At 41.4% G+C, this 13,701-nt stretch overlaps 1 protein-coding gene across 1 annotated transcript in view; it reads right to left on the bottom strand.

Annotated features, from left to right (window-relative positions):
- COL5A3 (collagen type V alpha 3 chain) overlaps positions 1-13,701 on the bottom strand; it is a 1,727,233-nt gene that overhangs the window by 1,330,231 nt on the left and 383,301 nt on the right. The window lies entirely within an intron of this gene.

The following is a 13,701-nucleotide window of genomic DNA, read 5'->3' as shown; positions in this document are numbered from 1 at the left end:
TATCCTGAAGATAGGAAAAGACATGGCTTTAGGTGATCTGGCCATGTTAACTAATGCCTCCAAAATGGGCATGGGTATTTGTCAGTGATAAGTAGGCTGAGGACCTGGCCTACTCTGACCTATGGTAGGGATCCATGCTAACGGTCAATAAGATTCTGGATCAGTGTCCAGTTGCCCAACTTATGATACCTGGGATAGCTCTTTTGAGGGAAAAGGTGGACATAAAACCATTCAACCTACCAAGCATGAAATAAGAATAGCCACATTCAATGTAGGTTCTATGACAGAACATAGGTTGGAAGCAGATAACATGATGGTAAGGAAGAGGTTAGATATCCTATGAATCCAACAGACAAGGTGGGAGGGCAGTGCAGCAAAGCCATTTGGCTAGAGATCCAGAGTGTACTACTCAGGAAGAGCACAGGGTAGAAATGGTGTGGGAATTGTGGTGAGGGAGAGGCTTCAGAAGGCAGAGAGGGATGTCATCAGAATTAGTGAAAGACTCAAGGCAATCACACTCCAGCCTAATGATAGGGTGGTATTCATAATCTCAGCTAATGCAAACAGTAAGGCTGTGATAGTGAGCAAAAGAGTGCATTCATACAGCAGTTGCATGGCTTAACAGATAAAGTAGGACAACTGGTGTTGATAATGGAGGACCTGGATGCAAATATCGGTACAGACAGAACCGGATATGTGAACTGTCTGGGTCCACATGGGTGGGCAATAGGAATACAGGAGAGGCGACTCTAGACTTCTGCCTGGCATATGGTTTGATGGTAGCCAAGGCATGGTTCAAAAGAGAGACAGCCACAAGATCACATACAAGACTTACTAACATGCACCATAGGTACATTTCCTCCTAGTAAGGAAAGGGCATTTAGGTAGAATCAGTGATTGCAAAGTCATCTCCGTGACACAGTTGGCCCACAGCAGAAACCACTGGTTGCCACTATAAGCTGCAAGCAGTGGCTAGAGAAGGCTCTAAGGTAAGCAGAGACTAAGCTGAACACCTGGAAGGTGACTGGAATGAAACCACAGCTGTTAAAGGCATTACTCAGGGCTCTAGCACCATACAAAGAGGAGGAAATAAGTGGAGATGAAGAAGAATGGCAGCGCCTCAAAACAGCATTGTGTGACGAATGCAGAACAGATATTTGGCCAAGCCATGTATGGAATCAAACTACATAAGAAAAGCTGGTGGTGGAATGCAGAAGTTCAGGAAGTCATCAAAAAAAGGAGTGCAGGAAAAAGTGGGGGATAGAAAAGATGAACAAAGAAGGAATACTGGTTGGCTAACACAGATGCTAAGAGAAAAGCTGCAATAGCAAAAAAAACAAGGTATCAGAGGCACTCTACCAGCTTCTAGGAAGTGACTCATTAGAAGGCAGAAAGAAGTTATATCAGGTTGCAAGGCAAAGACAGAAAGATAAAGAAGATAATCAGACACCCTTCATAAGGGATGTCAGCAACAACCTGCTCGCCAGCCCAGAGGACATCAAGGGCAGATGGAAGGAGTACTTAGAGCAGTTTCTGAATAAAGAAAACCCCTCATAGGTTATAGTGCCCCAGACACAGCCTACAATGAGAGAAGAAGAGGAGCCCAGCCTAGAAGAAGTAAGAACAACAGTAATAAAAAATGAAGTTAAGGAAAGCATCAGGCTCAGATGAGGTCAAAGAAGATATGATCGACATGTTGGGTGATTTATGCAGAAATGACTTCTGAGAGTACTCGTAGCAGTATGGAGAGAAAGACGTATCACAGATGACCAGAGAATACGCATACTAACGCTGGTGTTCAAGAACAAAAGGGACATTCTCATATGGGTAGTATAAACGTATCAAATTCCTATCGCACTGCATGAAAGTTCTGGAGAAGGCAATTGATAAATGGATATGCAGAGTAGTAGAATGTAACATGGGAAATGAGCAATTTGCTCTCAGATCTGGATACATCACAATCAACCTGATGCTTGCAGTGAGACAGATACTTGATAAGAAGTTAGAAATGAGAAAAAGAGTCCAACTGGGCATTCCTAGAGTTGGAAAAAACATATGACAAGGTCCCAAGAAAGCTGATTTGGACAGTCCTGGAGTGGTTTGATGTCCCAGAAACACTGGTAGAATTAGTGCAGGCTATGTACAAGGACCCAATGACTCAAGTATGAACAGTGTTTGGTCTTTCAGAGGGGTTCCCAGTGGGAGTGCGTGTGCATCAGGGTTCAGCTCTGAACCCACTGCTGTTTATACTGGTGATGGACTACATCAGCAAACAGGTTGTAGAGAACAGGTCAGCAAAGTTGCTGTATGCAGACAATGTAGCATTATAGGCAAACTCTGAGCAGGAACTTCAGCAAAGGGTAGGGGAATTGTATGAAAACCTGAAGGCACATGGGTGAAACTGAGTACATATAAGGGAGTTGTAATGGCAGCAAATAGAGGAAAGCAGAAGCAGAAATTAAAATAGAATGGAGAATAGTGGAACAGGTTAAAACTTCAGTTATCTGGGAGGAGTGGGTCTATATCAGATTGTTGAAAGCTAACAAGTTTGAAGCACTAAACTTTGAACTTGAATGTTCAAAATCTGACGTTGAATGTAAAAAAAAAAAACACAACATCCAAAACAAAAAAAAACGCTTTATGCCGGGAGGCAAGCCCCCCTGCACACCCCCCATTACTTAAATATACCAACTCTGAGATCGCACTACAGTGCAGTAAAGGGAACTCTTCCCTTCCTGCAATCTATGGCAATCTCCATTCTACATTTTGACGTTGTTAGATTTCGAACTTTCAAGTTCGAAGTTTAGTGCTTCGAACTTGTCAGCTTTCGGCATTAGGATATAGACCCAGGAGGGGTGGTTGATGAGAAGGGAAGCCTGAATGAGGAGGTCAAAACTAGAGTCAAAGGGTCTTCAGCTAACTGGCACAGAGTGTCAGGGGTAATGTATGACACAAGAATGCCTAAGAAGCTGAAAATTAAAGTGTATAAAACAGTGGTGCACCCAGTACTACTGTATATTACAGAAACCTGGGCAGTAAAGAGAGACCAGTTGAGAAAGCTAGAGGTGACCGAGATGAAATGCCTGACATGGGTGGTAGGATTCACACTTTGGGACAGATGAAGAAATAAGGACATCAGAGCAGAAGCCAAATTATCTCCAGTTGCCGAAAAGGTCAAAGAGAACAGATTACAGTGGTTTGGGTACATGTGGAGGAAAGCAGAAGACAATCTAGTGAAAAAGATTTGGGACAGACAGGAAGAATGCAAGAGGAAACAAGGCATTCCAGCAGAAAGGTGGATGGACTGTGTGAGAGAAGACCTGTGACAGTTATGAGTGTTGAAGAAGGTAGGAGAGTGGCACTAAATAGGGAGAGACACGGTGACAAATAGTATGACACCCCGATCCCATGTAAATAATGGTAAAAGCGGGATGTAGTTGATGATGGTGATGATGAGGATGAGGATGATGATGATGACTACTTAGTGTGTGTATGATTGTGTTGATACTTCCTTCAGGACAATGGACATTGGTGTGGTTTTAAAGGAAGTTTGCTTTGATGCATTCTCATAACCTCCCAATTAATGTCAAAAATGAGATTTTTAAATTCTCTCTTGGATATACATTTGTTTTTTGGTTGCTCTGCTGCAGAAGTGATCCAAAAGTGTGATGAAAGGGGCAAGCTGTCCCAGGGAATCTCTAGGATTTTCCAGCTCTCTTTTTCCAAACTGTCCAAAGGATTTTCTTTCTTCTCATCTAATTTTGGTAAAAAAAAACCCAGAATGAACAGTCACAGCAAAATGTATATAAATAGAGCTTAAGAATGGCAAGGGGGTTCCAAAAAGATGTGTCAAGCCTCTCATAACCAGAGACAGTCCAACAAGTCTGGATGACAATTTGAGATGCCTTTTGATCCCCTCCAACCGTGTTCCCTTTTCTCTTCTATAAAGTTTGAATCTCCAATGTTCTCTTTAGTAATAGATTGTTTCAGACAAGTGGGCTCTAAAAGTCATTCAACAGGGTTACAGATGGCAATGGGAGGAAATTCCTGTTTTCCAGGGGGTCAGTCATTCCCAAGGAGTGATATAACCGGTTCCTCCTTTCCAGGTGGTGAAGAGTTTTTATTCAGGGATGTTCCTACAGCCAAAGAATGAAGCTGCTCGGAGACCAGGTCTGGATATTTGTTTCCTAAACCTTTTTTTGTGATAGTACCCAAATTCAGAATGAAGTCACTTCACAACCTGTTACCTTTTCTTCCTATTTTAAGTTTCCTGGTAACACTAGACTTTAAAGATGCTTATTATCACATCCCTATTCATCCAGACTTCAGGAGTCTCTAAGGTTTTGTGTGTCTGGACCACATAATCAGTTCTCTGCCTTTCTCTTTGGACTACTAACTGTTCAATGAATGTTCACAAAGTATCTAGCTCCAATTATAGCACATTGCAGGCTACAGGGTATCTACATTTCTCCATATTTAGACATTTTGTCTTTGCAGAGTTTTATAAAAATGCCAAAAGTCTCCCTCTTGGATGAGAGATCTCTTATACAAGCTGGGATTCCATGAAAACATTGAAAAGTCTTTCTTGACTCCTCACAAAGGATTGTGTTCCCAGGATATCAAAAAAGACACCTCAGTCCAAAGAGCTTTTCTTCCACATGAAAGACTAGATTTTTATCTAGATCTTTTTCTAAGATTTTCCACTCAGACTTAGTCACTGCGAAGAATACCTCAGGTTTTTGGCTCTAATGGCATCTGTGATTCTCATTATACCCTTGGCAGGATGCCACATGAAAAATATACAATGTATCTGAAATCTCTTTGATCCCAACATCAACACCATTTATCTTCTTAGATCCCATTTCTGGGGTTTGTAGAGAATTTTTTTACTTAAATTTTTAATCCAAGATTCCCCCTTCTCCCTCCCTGTTCCAAAACAGTCAGTTACCACCAATGAGTCGGACTTTGCTTCAGGAGCAGTTTTGGGAGAGATAAAAGTGCAGGGAGTGTGGGAAACCAAGGACAGATAGAAGACCATAAATATCAAAGGGATGTTACCCTGATCAAGTCACTCAACCCTCTGAAAAATCTTTGCTCACGTGGTACATCAACAAGCAAGAGGGAACCTGGTTGTATCCCCTTTGCAGACTAGCCATGTTAGCTTTGGATATAGTTTCATGTACAGTCTCACTCTGCAGGCAACCAACATTCTATCAGAGCAAAACTGTGACAAACAACATGAGCAGGACCAGGGCAGACCCTCATGAACTGAAACTAGATCAGGGAGTCTTCCAAGATTTCATCCATTTGTGGGGAGGTCCTCAAGCAGACCTCCTTGCCTCCTCTCTGAACAATCAATCGTCAAAATACTATTCCAGGACTCCATGCAAGAGGGCCTGGAAGACATATGCTTTTTCTGTTACTTGGACAGGAATGTTTTTGTATGCTTACCCACCCGTTCGACTAATATCCAGGGTACTTGTGAAGATTCATAAGGAATCCCCCCAGGTAATTATAGTGCATCTCTTCTGCACCAGGAAATCGTGGTTCTCCCTTCTTTTGAAAGTGGCCTGGGGCAATTACCACAACCTTCTTACAGAAAGGCTCTACTCACACAAGAACAGGAGTGTTTGATACACACCAACTGACTGCCTGGATGATAGGGGTCTTAATTCCCTTTAGGCACCTGTTTACTGAGGATGTGTAGTAAGTACTAATGGAGAGAAGAAGCCAGCATCTACAAAATCATATATTAGGAAATGGAAAATATTTTCTAGTTGGTGCCAACAACATAAACAACCCCATTCAGGGCTAGCTATTCTCTGGTTTTACAATATTTGTATGAGTTGCTATCCAATGGCCTTTCTTATTCCTCTGTCAAGGTTCATTTATCATCAATTTCAGCATGTCTGCCCATGGATCCTCCACTTTCAAGGCAGTCTTATGTCAAAATGTTCCTGAAAGGGGTTTTGCAAAAGAGGATAGTAACCTAGCTGTATCTACGGCTTTTTGGAAAGGGTTGGATTCTAGAAGTATTATAGAATGTGACATAATTGCTACTTGGTCCTCTGTACATACTTTTACAAAGCACTATAAGCTTGATTTCTTCTCTAGGTCTAGATCAAGTTTTTCTAGGACTTTTGTCCTGGGGCTCCAGGACCCTTCTACTTCCTGCTCCAAAATACAGTTAACTACCCATATCTAAGGCTACTGCAGCAGTGATCATTCAAACATCTGCTATTTTATTGCATCTTCCATATTCTACAGGCAGCACAGTGCCATAGCATTAGCAATGTTGTTGCTTTACAGTGTTTAGTTCTTTTGTGTGCCCTCTGGGCTGAGTCTTCTTACCCCTTTCTTTGTAAGCAAAGGCTAAATCAAAAGGGGTAAGTAACTGGTGCATTTGTCAAATGCTCCAGCTTCCTCCACCATTCCATAGATGTGCTGCAAGTGAAATAGTGACCCTCTAAATTGCCAGTAGGTGTACATTGTGTGCATGCATGGAGTGTGTGTGCATGTGTGTATGTGCGAGAACCCTTGCTTGTATGTATGCGGAATGCTTGTACACTGTTATGGGATTCAAAATTAGTTTTTTTACTTTGGGCCCATTTAGTGCTGGAATATACTCTTTCTCCCTTGTAGTCTTGCATTGGATTAAGTAAGGTATTGAAGACTGTGTAAATGTATGCAGGTTATTCTAGCTGTCTTTTTAATAGACTTTTACCTTGTTTGAATGGCACTGAGCTGGTGCTAGTCTCCCTATGTCATTGCAGAAAGGAACAGTTCCTGCCAGCCTTCATTTTTCTCCCTGACCTGACCCCGTACTACTGCCTGTTATTCATCATTTATGGAACTTATGTTCAACATGTGCACTATATCAAAGCTATTCACTATCCACAATTTCTGTCACATACTATAAATTTTATCAAATATTCTGCTAGTTTGATTTATTATAGAATATTACTAGATGTAACATGCTATGGAGCGTTTTTCCAGGCCACAACTAAAATGGACTTTGTTTAATATATAGATAGATAGACATACAGATCTCTCTCTCTCTCTCTCTCTATATATATATATATATATATATATATATATATATATATATATATATTTGATTTTATTTATTTAGTTTGAATATAGCAGTCAGGACATTAGAATATAAACAAAAACAAATATACATTAAGATTTATAGACTTTTTTAATTCTTTAGAATTCTGAAAGGGATATCACAGAAAACTGTAATGTAAGCTCCTTTCACTCACACATACATATAGTCTGTAGATTTTCACATATTCTATCAGCAGATAAGATCTGCATGTTCCCTAACTTGTCCATTATTTATTGGATAAACTGCTGTCTGTCCTATTCCAACAGTTCATTCTAAAACCACACTCCAACCTTATTCTGTCTGTTAGCACATATGATTAAGGCTCTGAGCTACTAACAAGCTGCTTCCTATATGCAAGGGTAGAGAGTTTCAGTCCTTTCACCTTGTTTTGCCTACCGTGTGACTCTGAATAGGCTAGTTGGTCAGACAGTGTTCCTGGGTTGTCCCAGAAAAGGATCACTTGTGTCCAGCTGGCATACCTAGTTTACAAATGTATACAAGATTGACTGGATCATGAAAATGTACTTATTTTATATAAGATGACAAACAATCATACTTGAATATTCAAGCCATCTTATAATTTTCACTTACTAAAATGGTATTTTGAAAATAAGCAAAATTTTATGAAGGTCCATGGAATTCTTTCCCACTGGAATACAAACATTTCTCAAAGCTGCAGATCTCAGATTTCAAGCATGGCCTTAGAAAAAGACAAGTCTGAAGGTTTCAGTCCTGTTGAAGGCCAATAAATATTGCGCCACCACCAAATAGGTCCACTCATCCTTTGGGGAGTGTAGTCACGCCTCCCATTAAAACTGAAGATCCCATAGTAAACCTGGGTCATATAAAGTAGTTCACTGGAGGCAAGAGATGTCATACCAGAGAAAAGTGATTTTAAGATACAATGTATTTTTTAGTTCTTATTGCAGACCTATGGTAGCTAGTCCATTGTTACTCTGTAGGAGATGGAAACAAATGTAATCTAATGTGAGGGTTGGGAGGGTGGCCTAATGGTTAAAGTGTTTGCCTTACAAACACAAGGTGCAGGGTTTGAGTCTCACAAGGGATAATTGGCTAAGCTTAAAATGGCTCACAAGGACAGTTAGCTTAGTACTAATCTATCTATGATATAACTGTATCTATTTTTATGTGGAAAAGGAAATAATGTTGTCTGTTGGTCTCTGTCTTCTATACATGAGTGATAAGCTGAAATAAATATATACTTAAAGCTGGCTTCATGAAACTATCTTAGTCTTGCTGAAGATATTAAGATGACTGCTTCCATGTAATTTCATTGTCTGCATTTTCAACCTTGTATATTTTAGGAAAACACTAAGTATAAAGTAATCTTTAACCTAGATGCAATTAGATTTGTTTTTTTAGCTTAGGTAGATTTCTTCTTTAAATATTAATTTCAGTGCAGCTGTTATTTTTCTTTGTGCACTGTTTGTGATATCTGCATATTTAGGCTGCATTAATACTATTAGGTTCATAGGTTCATAGCTTCATACAAGGCTATCTGCCCTAGGGCATTTATAAGCCTAGCCTGAGTGTGTGTGGCTTTCGCCACCCCTTGGAATGAGAATATTATGCCCATTTAGGGTTTAGTTTACTGTGCCTCTGTCTAGTAGTGACACAGAAATGACCCCTGGGCTAAACCTACGATCTCCCATCCACTCGTCAAGATTTCTCTTGAAGAGAGTCAGTGAGGGGCTCTGCCTAACATGGACTGGGATTCTGTTCCAGAGTGTAGGGAGCCTCTGGGTTATGAATCTGTCCCTCCAGCACATCCTGTTTATTTCTGTGTTGAGGTTCAAATCTCTCGCTCTCGTGGCTCTGGTGGATTTGGATTTTCTGAGGTGGAGCATGTCCATTAATTCCAGATTGGACATGGCCTTGTACATCAGACATAGATCGCCTCTGAGTAGGCGGTATGCGACTGAATAGAGCTGGAGTTTCTTCAGCCAGGCAGCATATGACATATGTTTTGAGACCCTTGATCCTCTTGGTGAGGTACTTTTGGGATCTTTGTAACTGCTGCAGGTGTCAGGAAGGTACATCCCAAATGGGGCATTGTACTCAATTATGGGCCTGATAAGGGAAGAGTATAGAGGCACAATGACCTCTCTTGATCTAGATGTGAATCCTTTCATGATAAGGTGGGTAATATAGAAGGTCTTCCTAACCACCTTGGCAATGTGAGTGTCAAATGAGAGGTTACTATCAACTTGGGTCCCTAGGTCCATGATTACTTCTTCCATACTTAATGGATTACCACCTATGTGGTAATTTGTGGGTACTTTGTTTTTCCCAAAGGGTACGACTATATATTTTTTGGCGTTCAGTTTAAGGCCATGGCTCTGGCACCAGTTATCTGTTTCTATGAGGCCTTTCTGAAGGATGCTTGTGTCCACTGGAGTATCAATTATGTTGCCCAGTTTGCAGTCATCTGTGAACTTTGTTAGCCACAATCCTCCTATGTTTGCTTGCACTTCAGAAAAATAAATGCCGAACAAGAGGGGTCCCAGGACCGAGCCCTGTGGGACACCGCTTGTGACTGGCTTAGAGTTTGACATGGCTCCAGCAATTCTGACCTTGTGGGTTCTGTCCTTGAGCCAGTTTGCAACCCATCTTATGACATATGGGTTTACGTTTAAGCTGGTGAGCTTGTCTATGATGCCCGAGTGGGGTATTGTGTCGAAGGCTTTTGCAAGATCAAGGTAGGCTGTGTGAACTGCCTTACCCTCATCAATGGCCTTAGTGACTGTTTCAAAAAAGTTGACCAGGTTCAAAAGGCAGGATCTGCCCTTGACAAAGCCGAATTGGGTAGGATCCAGTGTCTGTAGGTCCCCAATGTCTTTGTTTATGAGTTCCATAATGATCCTCTCCATAGCTTTGCAGACCAGGCTCATCAAGCTTATGGGGCGGTAATTTCCAGGGTCCGTAGAAGCACCTCCTTTGTGGAGTGGGACCACTGTTGCTGTACGCCATTCTTTGGGTACATATCCTGTAGTAAAGTTAAGATTCAACAGCAGCCTTATGTGCGGGTTTAGTTCCTCTTGGAGTTCATGTAGCATGCAACCCGGGACACTGTCTGGTCCCATTGATGCTGTGTTTTTAGCTTTGGAGAGGGTGGCTCTCACCTGGGCATCTGAGATGTCAGGGAGGCTACACTCTGCTGGGATAGAAATTTCTCCTTTTGGGGGGAGGGGGGAGAAAAATTTGCACTGAACCTGTCTGCCAGTATGTTGGCAATGTCTGTGGGCTCAGTGTATTTTTTGTGATTTTGGACTAACTCTGAGCATATCTGGGAGTTTCCACCCAGGTTTCTAACATAACTAAAGAAGGCCTTGCGATTGTCTTTAGTGTCTTTTGTGATTTTTCTCTCGAAGTTGGCCTTTGATAATTTTATGAGTGATCATAGTTTTTTTGCTAGTACTGATCAGAGATGTCTTCCCTTTTGGGGATTTTGCTCTGTCATGTAGTAGCTTCCTCCTCCTGTTGTAAAGCTTGTTTATGGCTGGGGTCCACCAGACAGGACGCCTGCCTTTGGGGGAATGGGTCTTGGTTTTATTTGGGATTGCATGATCCATGCATTCTTGAAGGTGTCCGTAGAAAGTGTTTATAAAGGATTCAGCGGTGTGGGCTGTGGTTTTCACTGGCCCAGAGGCCTTGAAGGATACCACTTCAGTCTTAAGAAGTGTGAAGTCAGCTTTTGAGAAATTCTTCACTGTGGTCTTTTGTGCTGGGGGTGGGAGCGGGATGTGGATTTCCAGTGAGATTAATTTATGGTCTGATCTCACCAATGAGGGGTATACTTCCGGTGTGGAGCATTGTGTCCCCATGTTTGTGATGATCAGGTCTAGTATATTATCTCCTCTTGTGGGAGTGGTGACTAGTTGTCCCATCACATTTGAGTTTATGAATTCTAGGAACCTTTTGGCTAGGGTGTTGGGGCTTGAGTAATGCTCCCAGTCTATGTTTGGGTAGTTGAAGTCTCCCAATATGATGGTATTTGGAGAGACATTCATACTCTCCAGTGTCTTCAGGAAGGCTGAGTGGGGTTCCTGAGTTTGAGAGGGTGGTCTGTAGCATGCTACAAACTGTAGGGCAGTTTTGCCTATGGTTAGTTGCACCTGGATGGTCTCCGATGCTTCGTGCATTGCCACTAACCTGGAGGTGTTGGTATCTTTGATGAATATGGATACTCCACCTCCTTTTGTGGTTCAGTCCAAGTTTTGAGGCTGAAAAGCATGATATGAGGTATAACCTGGTAGTGCTGGGGTGCTCTCAGGAGCCTTGAACCAGGTTTCAGTCACTGCACAGTCATCAATGTTCTCCATACTGAGGAGGGCTTCGACAGAGTGCATCTTGAGGTTTAGAATTCTGGCATTGAGCAGCATTACCCTTAGTTTTTTTCCACTTGTGTTTTCTAGGGAGGTGGGTTTGTCTTTTGAGCCTTGCCTAAAAAAGGCACTATGGGGGTGGCAAGAGCCTTGGCCAATATCCGGAAGCCCAGGGGTGACAGGTGCAAGCCATCCCTTGTGAAGCAGCGTGGCTTGTCAAGCATGTCATCCCAAGCAGACAGACATTGGATCCCCTTAGAATGACACCAGTAATTGAGCCAGTTGTTAAAGCTGATCATTTTGTCTTTGTACTGTGACATCATTCTTGGTGAGGGTAAGATGCTGCTCAGGGTCAGGGTCATATCGGCCTGGGCTACATAATTAGAGAGCTCCTCTATGTCTCTTTTCATGTAGTCCAGGGAGGTACATCTCAGGTCATTCATTTTTACTATTGTTTAAGTAAGTTTTATTTATTTACTTTTACAGTCTTGTGGCTGGCTTTTTTTATTTGTGCATGTATTATTATTATGTATTACCTGAGAAGGTGATCTTGTCCATTGCATTTGCTTTATTATTTGAGCATACTACTACTGAAATATATTACTTCTAATAATTTATCATTTATATTTGGCTAAATCAAAAGTGGTCATGTGCATCCTGTGTGCACACACAACTATGTGTTTGTGTGTTAAGTAGCCAAATGTAGGGTGGTGGCAGTATTACAGTTCCAGGAAGAAAGCTGTGGAGGTCTGAAGAATTTTGCCAGCCATCTCTGGGAAGTGTGTGTGTGTGTGTGTGTGTGTGTGTGTGTGTGTGTGTGTGTGTGTGTGTGTGTGTGTGTGTGTGTGTGTGTGTGTTTGTGAACAAATGAATCCATCTACAAAGCACTTACCTTGGGGAAGGGGGTTCTGGAAGACACTATTGTTTACAGACAGAAAATTGAAAAAAGGTTTGGTGAGATAGGCCAAAGACAAAGCTCTGTACGTGATCAGTGTGCAGTCCTAATCTGGGTATGAATAGCAGAAGTTTCTACACAGTACTTCTTCTTTCAGCTTTTCCCAGTTAGGGGTCACCACAGCAGATCACCTGTCTGCTCATGATTGGCAATAGAGTTTTACAGTGTCAAGTTGCCAGCCCAGCACCCAACCTTCCACAGAAGGCACACACACACACACATGGCCAATTTAGAGTGTCCAATCCACCTACAGCATGTCTTTGGGATGTGGGAGGAAACAGGAGCACCCAGAGAAAACCAACACAACCACAGGGAAAACATGCAGACTCCTCACAGAAGGCACCCCAGCCAAGGATCAAACCAAAGAACCTCTTGCTGTGAGGCAGCAACGCTAACCGCTGCACCACTGTGGCCACATCTTTCCTTTCTGGTCTTAGTTACAGGTTGCATTTGCTGAACTAGTTATTGAAACATATTTGTGTGCATTTTGTTTTATTTTATTTTTTTTACTTTAACCTACTGGATACCAATGGTATGACTCAAAACAATTTGAGACCAGCAGACTTATCTGGGACAATAGACCAGCTCTAAGGGCTCTTAATTCCTATTCCCACATGCCCAAGTGGCATTTGGTTGGCAGTACTGGGATTCAAACCCCGGTCAGTGCCAGTTAACCATCACATACTGGTGGTTGTGACAACCTTTAAAAAAAATAATAAATAATAAATACACCCATAACAGTGACATAAAAAAGTAATAATCAATACTGTAATAAGCATGAAAGGACAGAGTTTTAAAGAGAGTAAATCTATTTTGGGACTACAGAATGCTAATAGGACCAAACAGCTTGTCAATCCTACTCATTCATAAGCACAACTGAAAAACCAGATGCCAGAAATAGAAACCAGACCACATAAAGCTTGTTATAAAGTCAGTTGTAAGACATCTTTCAAGTTTAATCAAGACAAATTTGTTGATTAGCCCACATTTCATATCTATTATTTTTTCTTCTTTTCATTCAGATATGTTTTGTTATTGCAGGAACAAATATTTTTCTACAACAGTTATGCTGTTGTTATTTTTGACTGGTTATTAAACAATCCATATTTTCAAAGAAATGTTAACCATAAAATAAGTTACTTGCCAAGCAGAATTTTGAGCTTGGTTGTGAAATGAAATGTAATGCATTCTATATTTCTTCTTACAGACCAAAACATACACAACTGTAATCCAAAGAATGTAGTTTCACAATGGTTCCTAGCATAACATTCCTTGCACAATAGTTTTCT

Source organism: Protopterus annectens, chromosome 9.part0 (assembly GCF_019279795.1).
Source record: "Protopterus annectens isolate FY-2018-M chromosome 9.part0, PAN1.0, whole genome shotgun sequence".
Lineage (NCBI taxonomy): Eukaryota > Metazoa > Chordata > Ceratodontiformes > Protopteridae > Protopterus > Protopterus annectens.
This window is presented reverse-complemented; position numbering and strand designations above follow the sequence as displayed.